General features: G+C 39.0%; 1 non-coding gene across 1 annotated transcript; it reads right to left on the bottom strand.

Moving 5' to 3' along the window:
- Positions 1–4249: 4249 nt before the first annotated feature.
- LOC131232101 (small nucleolar RNA R71) lies at positions 4250–4356 on the bottom strand. Its single transcript, XR_009164703.1, has one exon. It is a non-coding gene; the product is annotated as a small nucleolar RNA R71 (small nucleolar RNA).
- Between the last annotated feature and the right edge of the window lie 11290 nt (positions 4357–15646).

The raw sequence follows: 15646 nt of genomic DNA, 5'->3' as shown, positions 1-15646 counted from the left end.
TAATCGGCCTCAACAATCGAAATCGGCAATCGGCCACAATGATCGGAATCGATTAAGAATCGGCCTTGATGATCGGAATCGGCAGTCGGCCAAAACAATCAAAATTGATCGATAATCGGTCTTGATGATCAGAATCGGCAAGCGGCCATAACAATCGGAATCGATCAATAATCGGCCTCAATGATCGAAATCGGCCTTGACAATCAGAATCGACCTCAACGATCGGAATCGGCCTAGGCAATCAGCCTTGACAATTGGCCAAACAAAGGGCCTAAGGGAAGTTTACAATGAGGACTTTCAGCCATCGTTGTCCATCAATGTGGACATTTAACTAACATTGCTCTCAAGGAGTGGCCCACACAAGGGATTCATACACAACGTAACGGGCCATAAATACATCAAGTCGGGCCTCATCACATGGGCCGGAAATATATCACAATGGGCCACGTTCCATGGGCCTCGAATACATTGCAATGAGCCATAACCCATGGGCCTCAATACATCATAATAGGCCACAAAAACGTCACATCGGGCCTTACGGATGGGCCACAAGTAAATCTCAATGGGCCTCATGCCTAGGCCCTAATTACATTACATTGGGTGTCATCAAATGGGCCACATACGCATCAAGTAGGCCCCATGATCTGGACAGTCTGGGTGACCCAGATGGCTAGATGGTTGGGGTACAACACGTACCTCAAGGTAGGCCACATGTCCAAAGGGGAGGACGACGGAGATATACAATACATGCATCAATGGTAGGCCCCACATGGCACCGTCCAGCGATGGACAGTGTAAACATAGAATACATATATCAACGTGGGTTGCATTGCATAAGATGGACGGCGTGGATAACAAATACATCACGGTAGGGCCCACGGTACCGTCTAAACATTGTCTATGTAAATTAGCACTGTCTAAACATTGGATAGCACCGTCCAAATATTATCCATGCAAATCTGCACCGTCCAGCACAATCTGGGCGGTGTGGATGAAATAAATACATCATGGTGGTGTCCACCATCCCATGGACGAGGCGGATATACAACACATCATTAATGTGGGACCCACAGAACTTGCTGACATCTAAGCAACAACTATAGTTGCTGAGGGGCCCACCGTTTGCACGATGTTGGTGAAATACATACAGCATGGTCGAGTCCACGTGTGTGGGTCCCACAGCTGCAATGCAGCAGGCATAAAACACACCTATCATTCTGGCCCACGGAATGCACATTGTGGATATAACACGTACCACATGATTAGACCCATTGATCATGTGGACGTCCATACAATAGCTATAAAAGATACACCAGCCACTCCATTTCCATAGCAGGTGGGTCCCACGTGGGGCCACCACATATACATATGTTATACACGTACATATCATATATATATATATATATATATATATATATATAATATTCATTTATTTATTTACTTTGATCCAGTGTCCATGTGAGCTGCACGGATGGTCTGGATGAATAATACATCAAGGTGCGCTCCTACCAATCACTGTCTAGAAATGGATGGTGTGATATACAATACATACATCAGTGGGTCCCACATGGGGCCCACCATAACATTTATCTGCCATCCAATCTTTTAATAAGGTCTCACAGACCTGGATAGAGAGGAAAAACAAAATCCATAATGATCTAAAACTTCTAGGAAAATCCTAAGGGGTTTCAATGGTAGACGATTCAATCCCTCACTGTTTGCTACGTGTGGGCCACCTGACTTCCACGGACGACTGATTTGGGGAAGGGGGCCACTACCTGAAAGGGCCCTATAAATGCACAGTGTTGATGTTCAACACACATCACGGTGGGGCTTACACATACGACCCACGTTCCCTGGCCCTTATGCCTACGCAACGTCTTACTGTTGCAGCAGCAGTAGCGTCAACTGCCTTTATTTTTTATTATTTTTAGGTTTTCTCGGGGTTTTTCCTAGGTGGGGCCCACATCCAAAAAATCCAACCCGGCCACTGGATTCTATGGCTCAAGAGAGTCTAAATGAGCCCAATATTCAACATGTTTTGGCGAATTGAAACGTCAATGTGGGTCCTAATAGCCTTGAATGGTAAAAATTATAGTTTTCTATGGTATGGCCCACTTGATTATCAGATTGGCCTCATTTTTTGGCTCAACGCCTAAAATGAGCTAGGAAATAGGATGGACAGCGTGGATTGAATCATATATCAAGGTGGGCCCTGCATGAGCAATCCACCCCAAGGCTTGTTGAATTAAGCTAATATTTTTGGTTTTATTTCGCGTGCAGCGTCCCTGGACGCTGGACGGTTTGGGCACAGCACCTATTTAAGGTGGGCCTTGATCAGGTGGGCCACCAAATAGCTTGATGGTGTGAGTAAGACATACATTAAGGCTGGGTCCATTTGGGTGGGCCACATGGCCATATCATCACACAAAAATTTAGAAAGAGGGGGAAAGAGAGAGAGATAGACACATGTGATGGACGGACCCCGACGACACTATGGGCCCTCCTTTCCATAGATCACAACATAGATTAACTGGGTCCCATTACATGTGGGCCCACTGATCAAAATCAATGGTAGAGATCCTTTCTCCACCAAAATGCAAGGTGTGGATGACCCTATTCATGCAAGAAAAATAAACATCATGATGGGGTCCATGGAAAATGGCCCCATCATGGAATGATCATGAGGATCAAGGTGGGCCATCCGCCACGCCTAGGGTCCAAAGTGAGATCCATACCATCAATCGGTAAGACTCACTTGACCCATCATCAAAGCATTAAATCTAAGCCTATAGAAACACCCACATTTGATCTCCTCTTCCTTCTTCTGCTTATAGCCTTTAGAGATCTAATGGAACGATTCCAACGGTCAAGATGAACTTTGGATGGTGGGGATGGGAGGTAGGAAGGTGGTAAGGAGTGGGCCACACTTGACTCTCTCATAGGAAGCTTGGACGTTGGCTCTCCTTTAGTGCTTGAGGATGGAGTGAGAAATGAAAGAGAGGATGGGTTATTGTAAGGGAGATGGGATGGAGGGTATGGTTTATTTTAACTTTTAGTAAGAAGGGAATGGTTAGGTATAGGTGTTGTTGACTTGGTGAAGAGGGAGGTATAGGTGAGTAATGGCTTATGATGGGTGTACTTGACTTATGATTGATGTGATTGATGGGACATGTTGTAGAGATTCTCTTAAAATTCGTAACGCACGGGGTTTTTCTCGAACTAAACATGGGCTCACATCTCCTGGCCAGGGTATCGCCTCGACACGCGAGACACAACGTCGGAACCGCGGTGACGGCGCGGTCGTACTGGTACAAGTCTTGGATCAAGCCGACCCCAATATGCAAGACTCAGCTTAGGATAGCACGTAAACGCTGATAATAGATCGCGGGTCATAGGAATTCGACCGGGAGGACTGCGGAGGTCTAAGGAATGATCTGGGCTAGGATACGAATCTTACAAACTAGGTTATTTATTTTCTTTTTTTTTAGAATCTTTTTTTTTCTAATTTTAAAATTTCTATTTTAGAAACTAACTTATTTTGTTTTGTTTTGCAGGATCTTAAATTAGGAACTTCTAATTTGGTAACTTCTTTCTAATTCCCTTTCTCTTTCTATTTTTGGATTTCTATTTTCTTTCTCTCTTTTAGGTTTAGGTTAGAATGGGAATTGAGAGCTGAGAGTGTTTCATGATCAAGTGGATCCATGATAACACTTGACGTCTTTTGAGTGAAGGAGGATTGGTTGAGGGGTTATCTATCCATCACAGGATTAGACACCACTTGAGATTCTCAGAGTTAATTGAAGTGATAGCTGCAAATCAACCAGCAAATCAACAACTTCAACCTAGAGTTGAGGAAGTCTAGGATGAGAATGAGATGCATTAAGCACCCCTGACTCATACTTTATGAGATTATTTACAACCGGCAAGGGTGAGTACACCATCATGCATGATTTTCCAAAAAATATAGGACATATAGATATCAAGCCAGGAGTAATTCAACTCCTTTTAAAATTCCATGGGCTTAAATCTGAAAGTACGTATCTACACCTGAAAGAGTTTGACAAGATAATAGCACTCTATACTTTCCAAATGTGTCTAATGACAAGGTCAGGTTGAAACTCTTTCCTTTTTCTTTGAAAGAGAAACTAAGATGTGGTTGCATTCACTACGTCCTCAATCTATTAGTAGATGGAATGACATGACAAGGGAGTTCATAAAGAAATTTTTCCCATACCATAAGACAAACACCCTTGGAAAGTCGATCATAAACTTCACCCAAAAAGAAGATGAAACATTCTTCCAATGTTGGGAGTAGTTCAAGGATCTTGTCAATTCATGCCTACAACACGGTTTTGAAATGTGGCGCATCATGAGCTTTTTCTATGATGGACTAATATCTCCCATGTGCTAATGAGTCGAGACAATGTGTAATAGGGAATTTATGAATAAAAGTGTCGATGATATATGGAATTACTTTAATAAGCTTGTTGAAAACACACAATTATGGAACGTCTCCCCAAACTCAAACATCATGTCTAGGCTAACTCAATCTAAAGAGAGGGGTGGAATGTATCTCCTGAAAGAGGACAATGATATCAATGCTAAAGTGGCTAATCTCACTAGAAAATTTGAAGCCATGGAATTAAAGAAGGATAATGTTAAGGAAACTGTTTGTGATATTTTTGCTTGCAATATTCACACAACTAAAAATAATCTAACAATACCTTCTGTTCAAGAGGTGTTGAATGAGCAATCTAATACCATGAATAATTACCAAAGACCTTTTAATGGACTTACCTCCAATACAGATAATCCTAGTTGGAGAAATAATCCAAACTTCAGTTGGAGGAATGGACAAATTACTACCCCTCAAGGTTTCTTCAACCAAATTCCAAATTAAGAGAAACCTCAAGAGGATCTAGTTCTAAAACATATTCAAAAGCAAGAGCTTTAAAATCAGAGGATGCTATAAGCCTTTTAAGACCTTATAAAAGTCATACATGGGCTTGACACAAGGAATACAATTGGGAATAAGGGAAGCCTTCCAGCTCAACCTCTTCCCAATCCAAAATCATAATATAAAGTTAGCGACCCGAGCTCTTTAAACCAAATGGAGCAAGTTAAATCTATCACCACTCTTAGGAGTGGGAAGAACATTGACAAAACCATTCCGGTTAGGGCCGAAAAGCCTAAGGACCCAGAAAAGGACAACAATGATAGACCTAGCATTGCTCCACAAGAATTAGAACTGAAAGTTTAAAGTAAGCCAATTGCCCCATTTCTCCAACGGTTGGTTACACCAAAACCTCTCTCTAACTCTTCGTACATTCTAAAGGTGTTGAAACAAGTGAAGGTCAATATTCCTCAACTAGATACAATTAAACAAATACCTTCATGTGCCAAATTTCTGTAAGACTTGTGTATGACCAAAAGATGGCAAAATATTTTTAAAAAAATCTTCTTAACTGAGAAAGTGAGTGTTATCCTAAAGCAAGATGTGCCACAGAAATTCAAAGATCCCGGTAGCCCAACCATACCTTGCGTAATTGGGAACTACCGAATTGAGCACACACTTTTTGACTAAGGAGCAAGTATAAATCTGATTCCCTACTCTGTCTACAAACAGTTAGGTTTGAGTGAATTGAAAGCCACCCTAACCACATTACAACTTGTTGATCGCTCAGTGTATGTACCGAGAGGGATAATTTTGAATGTGTTGGTTCAGGTTTACAGATTCTACTACCAGGTAGATTTTATCGTCTTGGACACCAAACCCATTAATAACATGAGCACTCAAATTCTCGTCATTCTTGGTTGCCCATTCCTTGCCACTTCAAACGCAATCATTAATTGCAGGAATGGAGTCATGAGCATGTCTTTTGGGAATATGATATTATAGTTGAATATCTTTTTCAACATAAGCAAACGGTTAGAGGATGATGACGATTTCCATGGCATTAACATGGTTGACTCTTTCGTGGAAGATGTAACACGTTTGACATATTCCTCTGACCCTCTAAAGACGTGCTTGGCCCACTCCCATGATTTAGATGATGATATGATTAGGGAGATGGGTGTCATGCTTAATACAGTGCCGGTACTTGAAGTTAACTGATGGAGGCCACAATTTGAAGAATTGCTCCAAACCAATGTAGTGACTTTACCGTTTAGCCTCAAAGTACCAAAGCTTAACATAAAACAGTTGCTCTCATATTTGAAATATGTCTATTTAGGTCAAGATGAGACATACTCGATGGTGATTTCATCCCACCTTGAGCAAGAACAGGAGAGTATGCTCCTCTCTACTCTCATTGAGCATAAGAGAGCCCTTGGATGGTCGATTGCGGACGTCAAGGGAATTAACCCTTTGGTTTGTACTCACCGCATTTATCTTGAGGATAATACGAAGACCTTTCAGTAACCACAATGTAGACTGAATCTAAACATGAAGGAAGTGGTTAAGGCCGAGGTTCTTAAGATGTTGGATAGCCAATGAGTGAGTCCAACTCAGGTGGCTCGAGTGGTTCCTAAAAAGTCTGAAATCACCATCATTGCCAATGCCAATAATGAACTCATGCCAACTAGAGTTACTACTGGTTGGAGAATGTGCATTGACTACAGGAAGTTGAATACCGTTATGAGGACGGACCACTTCCCTTTACCCTTCATTGATCAAATCTTGGAAAGGCTAGTTGATTACTCATGGTATTATTTCCTTGATGGATATTCAGGCTACAACCAGATAGAGATAGCTCCTGAAGAACAGAAAAAGCCTACATTCATATGTCCTTTTGGCACCTTTGCTTACCAAAGGAAGACATTTGGATTATGTAATGCCACCACCACCTTTCAGGGATGCATAATGAGTATTTTTTTTGACATGGTGGGGCAATATCTTAAGGTCTTCATGGATGACTTCTCTGTCTTTGGTCCATCCTTCAGCGGTTATTTGGAAAATCTTAAATGTGTGCTGAAGCAGTGTGAAGAAAAGAATTTGGTACTCAACTGGGAGAATAGATAAGGATAAAATTGATCTTCACCCAAGAACATATGAGATATGCGATCTTTCTTAGGACATGCCAGATTTTATAGGAGATTCATAAAAGACTTTAGTCATCTCTCCCGTCCTTTATGTAATCTACTTTAAAAGGATGCACCATATGAGTAGACTGAGTAATGCCAAGAAGCTTTCACTAAGCTTAAGGGCATGTTAACCACTGTAACTATCATACAACCACCGGATTGGAGCCTTCCTTTTGAACTTATGTGCGATGTGTATGACTATTCTTGGGGAAATTTTAGGCCAAAGAAAAGAAAAGACGCCCTACATTATTCATTACACAAGTAGAACTCTAAATCCTTCACAAGTGAACTACTCGACTACGGAAAATGAACTCTTAGCCATAGTATTCGCTTTAGACAAATTTAGGTCCAACCTGATCAGATCCAAGATCATCATTTACACAGATCATGTGGCGCTCAAGTATCTTCTTTATAAGAATGATGTTAAGCCCCGCCTGATTAGATGGATCCTCCTACTGCATGAATTTGATTTGGAAATAAAAGATAAAAAAGGAGTAAAGAACGTAGTGGCTGACCATCTTTCCCACCTTGTTCTCCCTAATTTCTTTGAGTCAACACATATCAGTGACATGTTTCCTTATGAAAAAACAGTTTAAAGTCTCTCATTCACCTTGGTTTGCTGATATTGCTAATCATCTTGCCAAAGGTTTCACACCAACACATTGGACTGTATAATATAAGAAAAAAATTCTTCACCAAGTTTCATAAGTTCTTCTGGGACGATCCATATTTGTTTAAATTTGCCCAGACCAAATATTAAAGAGATGTGTGTCAGACTATGAACACCAATGTATCATCTCCTTTTGTCACTCTTAGGCCTGTGGTGGTCACTTTTCTACTAAAAAGACCATGACCAAAATTTTACAATGTGGCTTTTACTGGCCCACTATGTTCTGGGACACTCATGAGTTTTGAAAAGCTTGTGAATGTTGTTAGAAGTTTGGAGCATTGTCCCATTGAAATGCCCTTGAACCCCATTCTTATCATAGAAGCATTTAATTGCTGGGGCATCAATTTTATGGGACCATTCCCCTAATCCTTTGGAAATCTATACATTTTGCTAGCAGTAGACCATGTCACTAAATGGGTTGAAGCGATTCCATCCCGGAACAATAACCATCAAACGGTCATTAAATTCTTAAAAGAAAACATCATTTTTCGATTTGGAATGCCTTGAGCCATCATTACTGATGGAGGCTCACATTTTTTAATAGGCCATTTATGAACTTAATGAAGAAATATGACATCTCCCATTAAGTGAGTACTCCATACCACCCACAAAAAAGTGGGCAAGCTGAGATTTTCAACAGGGAAATTAAACACATCTTGGAAAAAATTGTTAACCCTGACCGTAAGGATTGGTCAGTCCGATTGACCGATGCCTTATTGGCTTACCGTACCGCATTTATAACCCCAATTAGAATGTCTCCCTTTAGACTTGTCTATGGGAAAGATTGCCACTTTCCTATATAATTGGAGCATAGAGCCTGTTGGGCGATTAAAAATTTGAATTTCAATTTAGACAATGTCGACTCGCTACGCAAACTTTAGTTGAATGAACTTGAAGAAATCCGAAACGATGCGTTCGAGAACTCGAGAATTTACAAGAATAGGATGAAGGCATTTCATGATTAACACATTCTTCGAAAAGCATTCACACAAGGTCAGAAGGTCCTCTTGTGTAATTCTCAATTACATCTCTTTCAGGGTAAGCTCCGATCTCGTTGGACTAACCCTTTCGCTGTTACCAATGTTTATCCTCATGGGGCTATCGAGATTCAGAATCCAAACAATAATAATGAATTTAAAGTGAATGGACATCGATTAAAGCCATTTATTGAGAAATTTGATTCAGAGGACATATCCATACCTCTGAATGATCCTATTTATCAGGATTAATCTCCTAATCTGATGGAGGTGTAGTTAGGTTTATTACTTTCATGTTATGCTTAGGATAGTCGACTTTATGCTGTATAAGATAGTTTACTTTATGCCATTATAGGATAGTTTATTTTTGGTTAGATAACTCTTGTGCTAACCCACATTCACGCTGAGTTCCTTTGAAAACAACCGCAATATCTCTTCATCAGGTACTATCTCTCCATCACTTTTCTTTCAATTACATTATCTCTTTTTCAAATCATGCTTATATATTTTACATTAAGGACAATGTAGATTTTAGGTTGGGGATGGGAGAATAGGTTTACTAATCAGTGTTTTCTCAGTTTTTGGACAAATTTTGTGAATTTTTCAAAATTTTCAATGTTTATCTGTTGGGAAAGTAATAAGTTGTGTATTTAAGACTATTTTGAATATGTTGATAGGATAGAAATCAATTTTTGAATTGTTGGAGTTGGAGCAACTAAGTAATTTATCACTTATGGTTTTTACATTCACTTGGTTAAGAGGATGTTCGAATATTATTTTATTCAAATTATTCTCTGTGAATAGTACTAGATTTTCTAATTGTTAGTATAGTGATCATTGAAAAATATTGAGAACCGAGTCTAGAGAATTTTATCTACCTTAAAAAGAAAAAAAGATCCAGTTAAAAAATAGGAGATCGATAAAGAGGTCATAAAAAATGAAGAATAACATCTTTGAGGGGAATGAAAAATGTCTATAAAAAGGATATAATGTCTTAAAAAAAAAGGATGAAAAGATTGAATGAATACAAATGACCGTCGATATAAAATAAAAAACTAAAAAAAGATGAAAAATGGGAAAGTTCCAATCAGTACTTCGGTTCTCAACCAATCTTAAAGTGATAAGCATGGCTAATATTATGAAAAGATAGTATTTTCACTAAGCACGTTGAAAAACATGATATGCGAACTATGATCTGGTTTAATGGATAAAGGATTTATTTGATCGATTGCTTATGTGGTTTGGCTCCAGGTTTTCAAAAAAAACAAACTCACATTCTCATCTTGAGTCTACTCATGCATACTTAATACATGAAAGATTATTTTTTGAAAAAGGTTTGAACACTCCGCATTATACTTATTTTTCATATACTTTACTCAGGACTAGCAAAATGCTGGTTGGGGATTATGTTGAGGTCAAATATTGCATATTAAACCCCATTTATTACTTGGTTTTATGCACATGATAATGCTTAATCATGTTTGTATTGTAAGGTGAATTCAAGAGCTTGGATTGAAAAGGATGCTAAAAGCATGGATTTAACGCTCAAGAATAACTAAAGCCAATGGACGGATCGACCATTGATAGTTTGGGGCCACCTGATCTCTGGATATGCCTTAATTTTGGACTTGACCCCTTAAATTAGATAAATGAATGGATGGATGGGTTAAATAGATCAGGAAGATGTCACAAGGGGGCCCCACACCTAGATTTAGTGTACACGAAAGTGCACTACCGAGGTGCATCGAATCAGGAGAGTCAGTCAACGCATACTGACCCAACGTAGACCGCAAGAAGCGAAAGGAGTCCGCCGACCGTCCGTGGGAATCATACTGGGCCTCCATCATCATCTGGATGAGTGATCCGAACCATCCGATATAGGTCCGGGCGAGGATTTCCACCAAAACCTTGATGTCCAAATGCATCCATGCACGCACCCGAACTCACAATAACAAGAGTCACGGAATCACATTGATTAGTGGAGTGGCCCACCCAAACCTCTAATTTGGTTCAAAATTCTACCCATGGAATGAATCAGCCCAACGAGGCTAATGAGCGACCCTGATCCATTACAAAGTCGCTGCAAGTGGACCCCACTGAATCCTGTGTCAAGACGGAACCAACCTTTCCGCAACAAATAGCATCTGTTATGAGGAGTGGTGGGCCACCATGAATGGGCATCCGAATAATCCACACCATCCATTTTAAAGGCCATCCAAAACTGACCGTAGGGAAGTCGTCCCTTTACAAGAACACACCTGTGTGCAATTACACGAGTAGGCAAGATCTCCTGTCTTCTCGGTTCCATGGATGGTGCTGTGTAAGTAGATTCCGCTGGTTTTTCTGGCTTGCGTAAATTGACAACATGGCACACCTAGCGTATAGGCTATGCACGTAGGTTCTATAGCTCTCCCACACACCTATAAATATCGTCCATCCATCGTCTGAGAGGGGAGGAAAAAAAAAGAAGAAAAAGGAATAAGAGGAATCGCCAGCAGCTTCGTTAGCCGAGGCTTGCTACCATCCGGCAAGGAGAGGAAGAGAGCAGAGGAGGACAGTGTGGAGAAGCCATCACCTCAAGTTTTTTTCTTCCTTTCCTTAGTTCTTTTTTATATATGCTTTTCCTAAAAGACTCTAGCCCAATCATGTCCATGGTTGGCTAAACCTCTTACTAGGGCTAAGAGGTGAAGCTTGTAGTGTGATGGTATATTTTCAATTACTTGATTCATGTTTATATTGAACTCTCTTTGATTCTAGTTTGATTATAGGAAATACTTTAGTTTTTAATGATTTGTTGTAACTTAAATTATAATGGATCTGCGATAGATTTAAGCATGTTCTTTTTATTGAGATTGTGATTTTAGGAAATTTTGTTGTTCACCATCATCCCTTGGGCATGGTTAGATGATGAAATCCTCCCAAACTCTCACAATTCTCACATAGTGGTGTGGATTAGTAAGTTCTATTGTTTACTTTGTCTCATGGGTAGGGTTTTGTGATGGAATCAATTCTAGATCTAATACCTCTCATCCATTAAGAACTAGATCAAAGGAAGTTCAAATTTAATTTTTAATGAGATATCTTCCAATTGGATGAAGATGGGACTCTGATTCCAGTTGTGTTCGTGAATCAAGCATAGATCTCCTTGATCTCTACAAGTGGATCCTTGAAAACCCTAGTTTCTCACTTTTGAATTTCACAAGTTTTTCATTAAGTTTTTCACAATTATTATCTCACTTATTCCAGACTTAGGTTTTCATCTTCTTCTAGTTTTAGTTCTAGTTGCTTTCAGAGAACACACGAGATTAGTCCATGTGGATTAGACCTCGGTCATATCGAGATTATTACTACATCTTGACCCTACACTTGGGGTTGTGAACAATTGCGGATCTCAAGGGAATTGATCATTCGATTAGTACTCATCGCATTTATCTAGAGGATAATGCGAAGACCTCCCGACAACCACAACATAAATTAAATCCAAACATGAAGGAAGTGATTAAGGCTAAGGTTCTTAAACTCTTAGATGTGGGTATCATATACCCTATATCTGATAGTCAATGGGTGAGTCCAACTCAAGTGGTTCCTAAGAAGTCTGGAATCACCATCATATCCAATGCCAATAATGAACTCGTGCCAACTAGAGTTACTACTGGTTGGAGAATGTGCTTTAACTACAGGAAATTGAATACCATCACAAGGAAGGCCACTTTCCTTTGCCCTTCATTAATCAGATTTTAGAAAGGCTAGCTTGTCACTTATACTACTACTTCCTTGACGGGTATTTAGGCTACAACCAAATAGAGATAGCCCCTCAAGATCAGGAAAAGAGCACATTCACATGTCCCTGTGGCACCTTTGCTTACCAAAAGATGCCATTTGGACTATATAATGCCCCCACCACTTTTCAACGATGCATGATGAGTATTTTTTATGACATGGTGGGGCAATATTTAAAGGTCTTCATGGATGACTTCTTTCTTTGGTTGATCCTTCAGCGATTGTTTAAAAAATCTTAAATGTATGTTGAAGCGATGTGAGGAAAAGAATTTGGTATTAAATTGAAAAAAATGTCACTTCATGGTTCGTAAGGGGATTGTCCTTAAACATGTCACTCATCCAAGAGAATTAAGGTGGATGAGGTTAAGATTGATCTTATCTCTAAGTTACCTCCACCCAAGAACATACGAGACGTGCGATCCTTCCTAGGACACGCCGGATTTAACAGAAGATTCATAAAGGACTTTAGTCACCTCTCTCGTCCTTTATGCAATCTACTTCAAAAGGATGCACCAAACAAGTGGACTTAGCAATGCCAGGAAGCTTTTTCTAAGCTTAAGGGCATGTTAACCACCGCACCTATCATGCAGCCAGCCGACTGGAACCTTTCTTTTGAAATTATATGTGATGCGTCCAATTATGCTCTTAGGGCTGTTTTAGGCTAGAGAAAGAGAAAAGGCCCTATATTATACACTATATACAAGTAGAACTTTAAATTCTACCTAAGTGAATTATTCTTCTACGGAAAAGGAACTCTTATCATAGTATTCACTTTGGACAAATTTAGGTCCTACTTGATCGGATCCAAGATCATCATCTACACAGATCATGTAGCTCTTAAGTATCTTCTTTCTAAGAATGATGTTAAACCCTGCTTAACAAGATGGATCCTCCTACTCTAAGAATTTGATTTGAAAATAAAAGATAAAAAGGGAGTAGAGAACATAGTGGCTGACCAATTTTTCTTCCTTAATCCCTCTGATTCCCTTGAGACGACGCATATAAATTACATGTTCCCTGACGAACAACTGTTTAAAGTCTTACATTCACATTGGTTTGTGGATATTACTAATTATCTTACCACAAGTTTCACGCCAACAAATTGGACTGCGCACAATAAGAAAAAAATTCTTTACTGAGGAAGCAAATTCTTTTGGGATGATCCATATTTGTTTAAATATTACTCAGAATAAATTTTAAGGAGATGTGTGCCAAACATTGAACACCAAAGTGTCATCTCATTCTGTCATTCTCAGGCCTGTGGTGGTCACTTTTCTGCCAAAAAGACCATGGCTAAATTCTACAGTGCAGCTTTTACTGGCCCACTATGTTTAAGGACACTCATGAGTTTTACAAAGCTTGTGAGTGTTGTCTGAAATTGGGAGCATTGTCCCATTGAAGTATGATGCCCTTGAACCTCATTCTAATCATTGAAGCATTTGATTGCTGAGACATCGATTTCATGGGACTATTCCCCCAATCTTTTAGAAATTTGTATATTTTGCTAGCGGTAGACTATGTCACTAAATGGGTCGAACCGATCCCATGCCGAAACAATGATCATCAAACCGTCATTAAATTCTTAAAAGAGAACATCATTTCCCAGTTCAAAATGCCTCGAGCCATTATTAGTGATGGAGGTTCACCTTTTTGTAATAGGCCATTTGCGAACTTAATGAAAAAATATGGTATTTCCCACAAAGTGAGCACTTCATACCACCCACAAACAAGGAGGCAAGTTGAGATTTCCAGTAGAGAAATTGAACACATCTTGGAGAAAAGAGTTAACCCTGACCATAAGGATTGGTCAATCCGCTTGACCGATGCCTTATGGGCTTACCTTATTGCATTTAAGATCCCTATTGGAATATCTCCCTTTAGACTTGTCTATGGGAAGGCTTGTCACTTGCCTGTATAGTTGGAACATAGGGCCTACTGAGCTATTAAAAATTTGAACTTCAATTTTGACAATGCTGGTTTGCTACGAAACTTCAATTGAATGAATTTGAAGAGATCTGGAATTATACATACGAGAACTCAAGAATCTACACGGACAAGATGAAGGTATTTCATAACCAACACATTCTTCGGAAATCATTCACACTAAGTCAGAAGGTCCCTTTGTACAATTCTCGGTTACATCTTTTTCCGAGTAAACTCCGATCTCATTGGATCAGCCCTTTCATTATTACTAATGTTTATCCTCATGGGGCTGTAGAGATTCAGAATATGAACAATGGCAATGTTTGTAAAGTGAATGGATATCAGTTAAAGCCATTTGTTGAAAACTTTAATTCAGAGGACATGTCCATACCTCTAAGTGATCCTGTTTACCAAGATTGATCTCCTAGTTTGATGGAGGTATAATTAAATTTATTACTTTTATAAGACTAGGGTAGTTTGCTTCCACTATTTAGAATAGTTTGCTTATACTTTGTTGAGTTTTGTTTTGTACTAACCTATCTTCACACTGAGATCATTGGAAAAGCCTCAAAATTCCTTCTTCAGGTATTACCTTTCCATCACTTCTATTTTCTTTTCATTGTCTCTTTTACATTATATGCTTATCTATTTTACATTGAGGACAATGTAGATTTTTTGGTTAGGGATGGGGGATTAGGTAAACTAATTAATGTTTTCTCAATTTTGAGCAAAATTTTAGAAAGTTTTCAATGTTTTAAGTTAAAATCTATTTGAGAAGCGATGAATTGTATACTTAAGAGTACTTTGAGTATGAGAAGATAGAGATTGAATTTTGAATTGCTGGAGTTTAATCAACTAAGTAACCTATCACCTAAGTTCTTGCGCTCGATTAATTAAGAGGAAGTTTGAATATCATGTTAATCTAAATCACAAGATACATTTAATTTATTTTTTGTAAGATATACTAGAAGTTCTGATTTTTAGTATGTGAATCATTGATAGATGGCGAGAATCAGGTTTGGAGAATTTTATCCACCTTAAAAGAAGAAAAGAACCAGTTAAAAAATAGGAGATTGACAAAGAGGTCATGAAAAAGAATTAAAAGAATGAAAAGTCTAGAAAGAATGGAAAAATAAAGAACGAATAAAAGTGATCGTCGATATAAAATTAAAAATTAGAAAAAGAATGAGAAGGGGATAAGTTCAGAATT

The sequence above is a fragment of the Magnolia sinica genome, chromosome 17, assembly GCF_029962835.1.
Source record: "Magnolia sinica isolate HGM2019 chromosome 17, MsV1, whole genome shotgun sequence".
In the NCBI taxonomy this organism is placed as follows: domain Eukaryota; kingdom Viridiplantae; phylum Streptophyta; class Magnoliopsida; order Magnoliales; family Magnoliaceae; genus Magnolia; species Magnolia sinica.
This window is presented reverse-complemented; position numbering and strand designations above follow the sequence as displayed.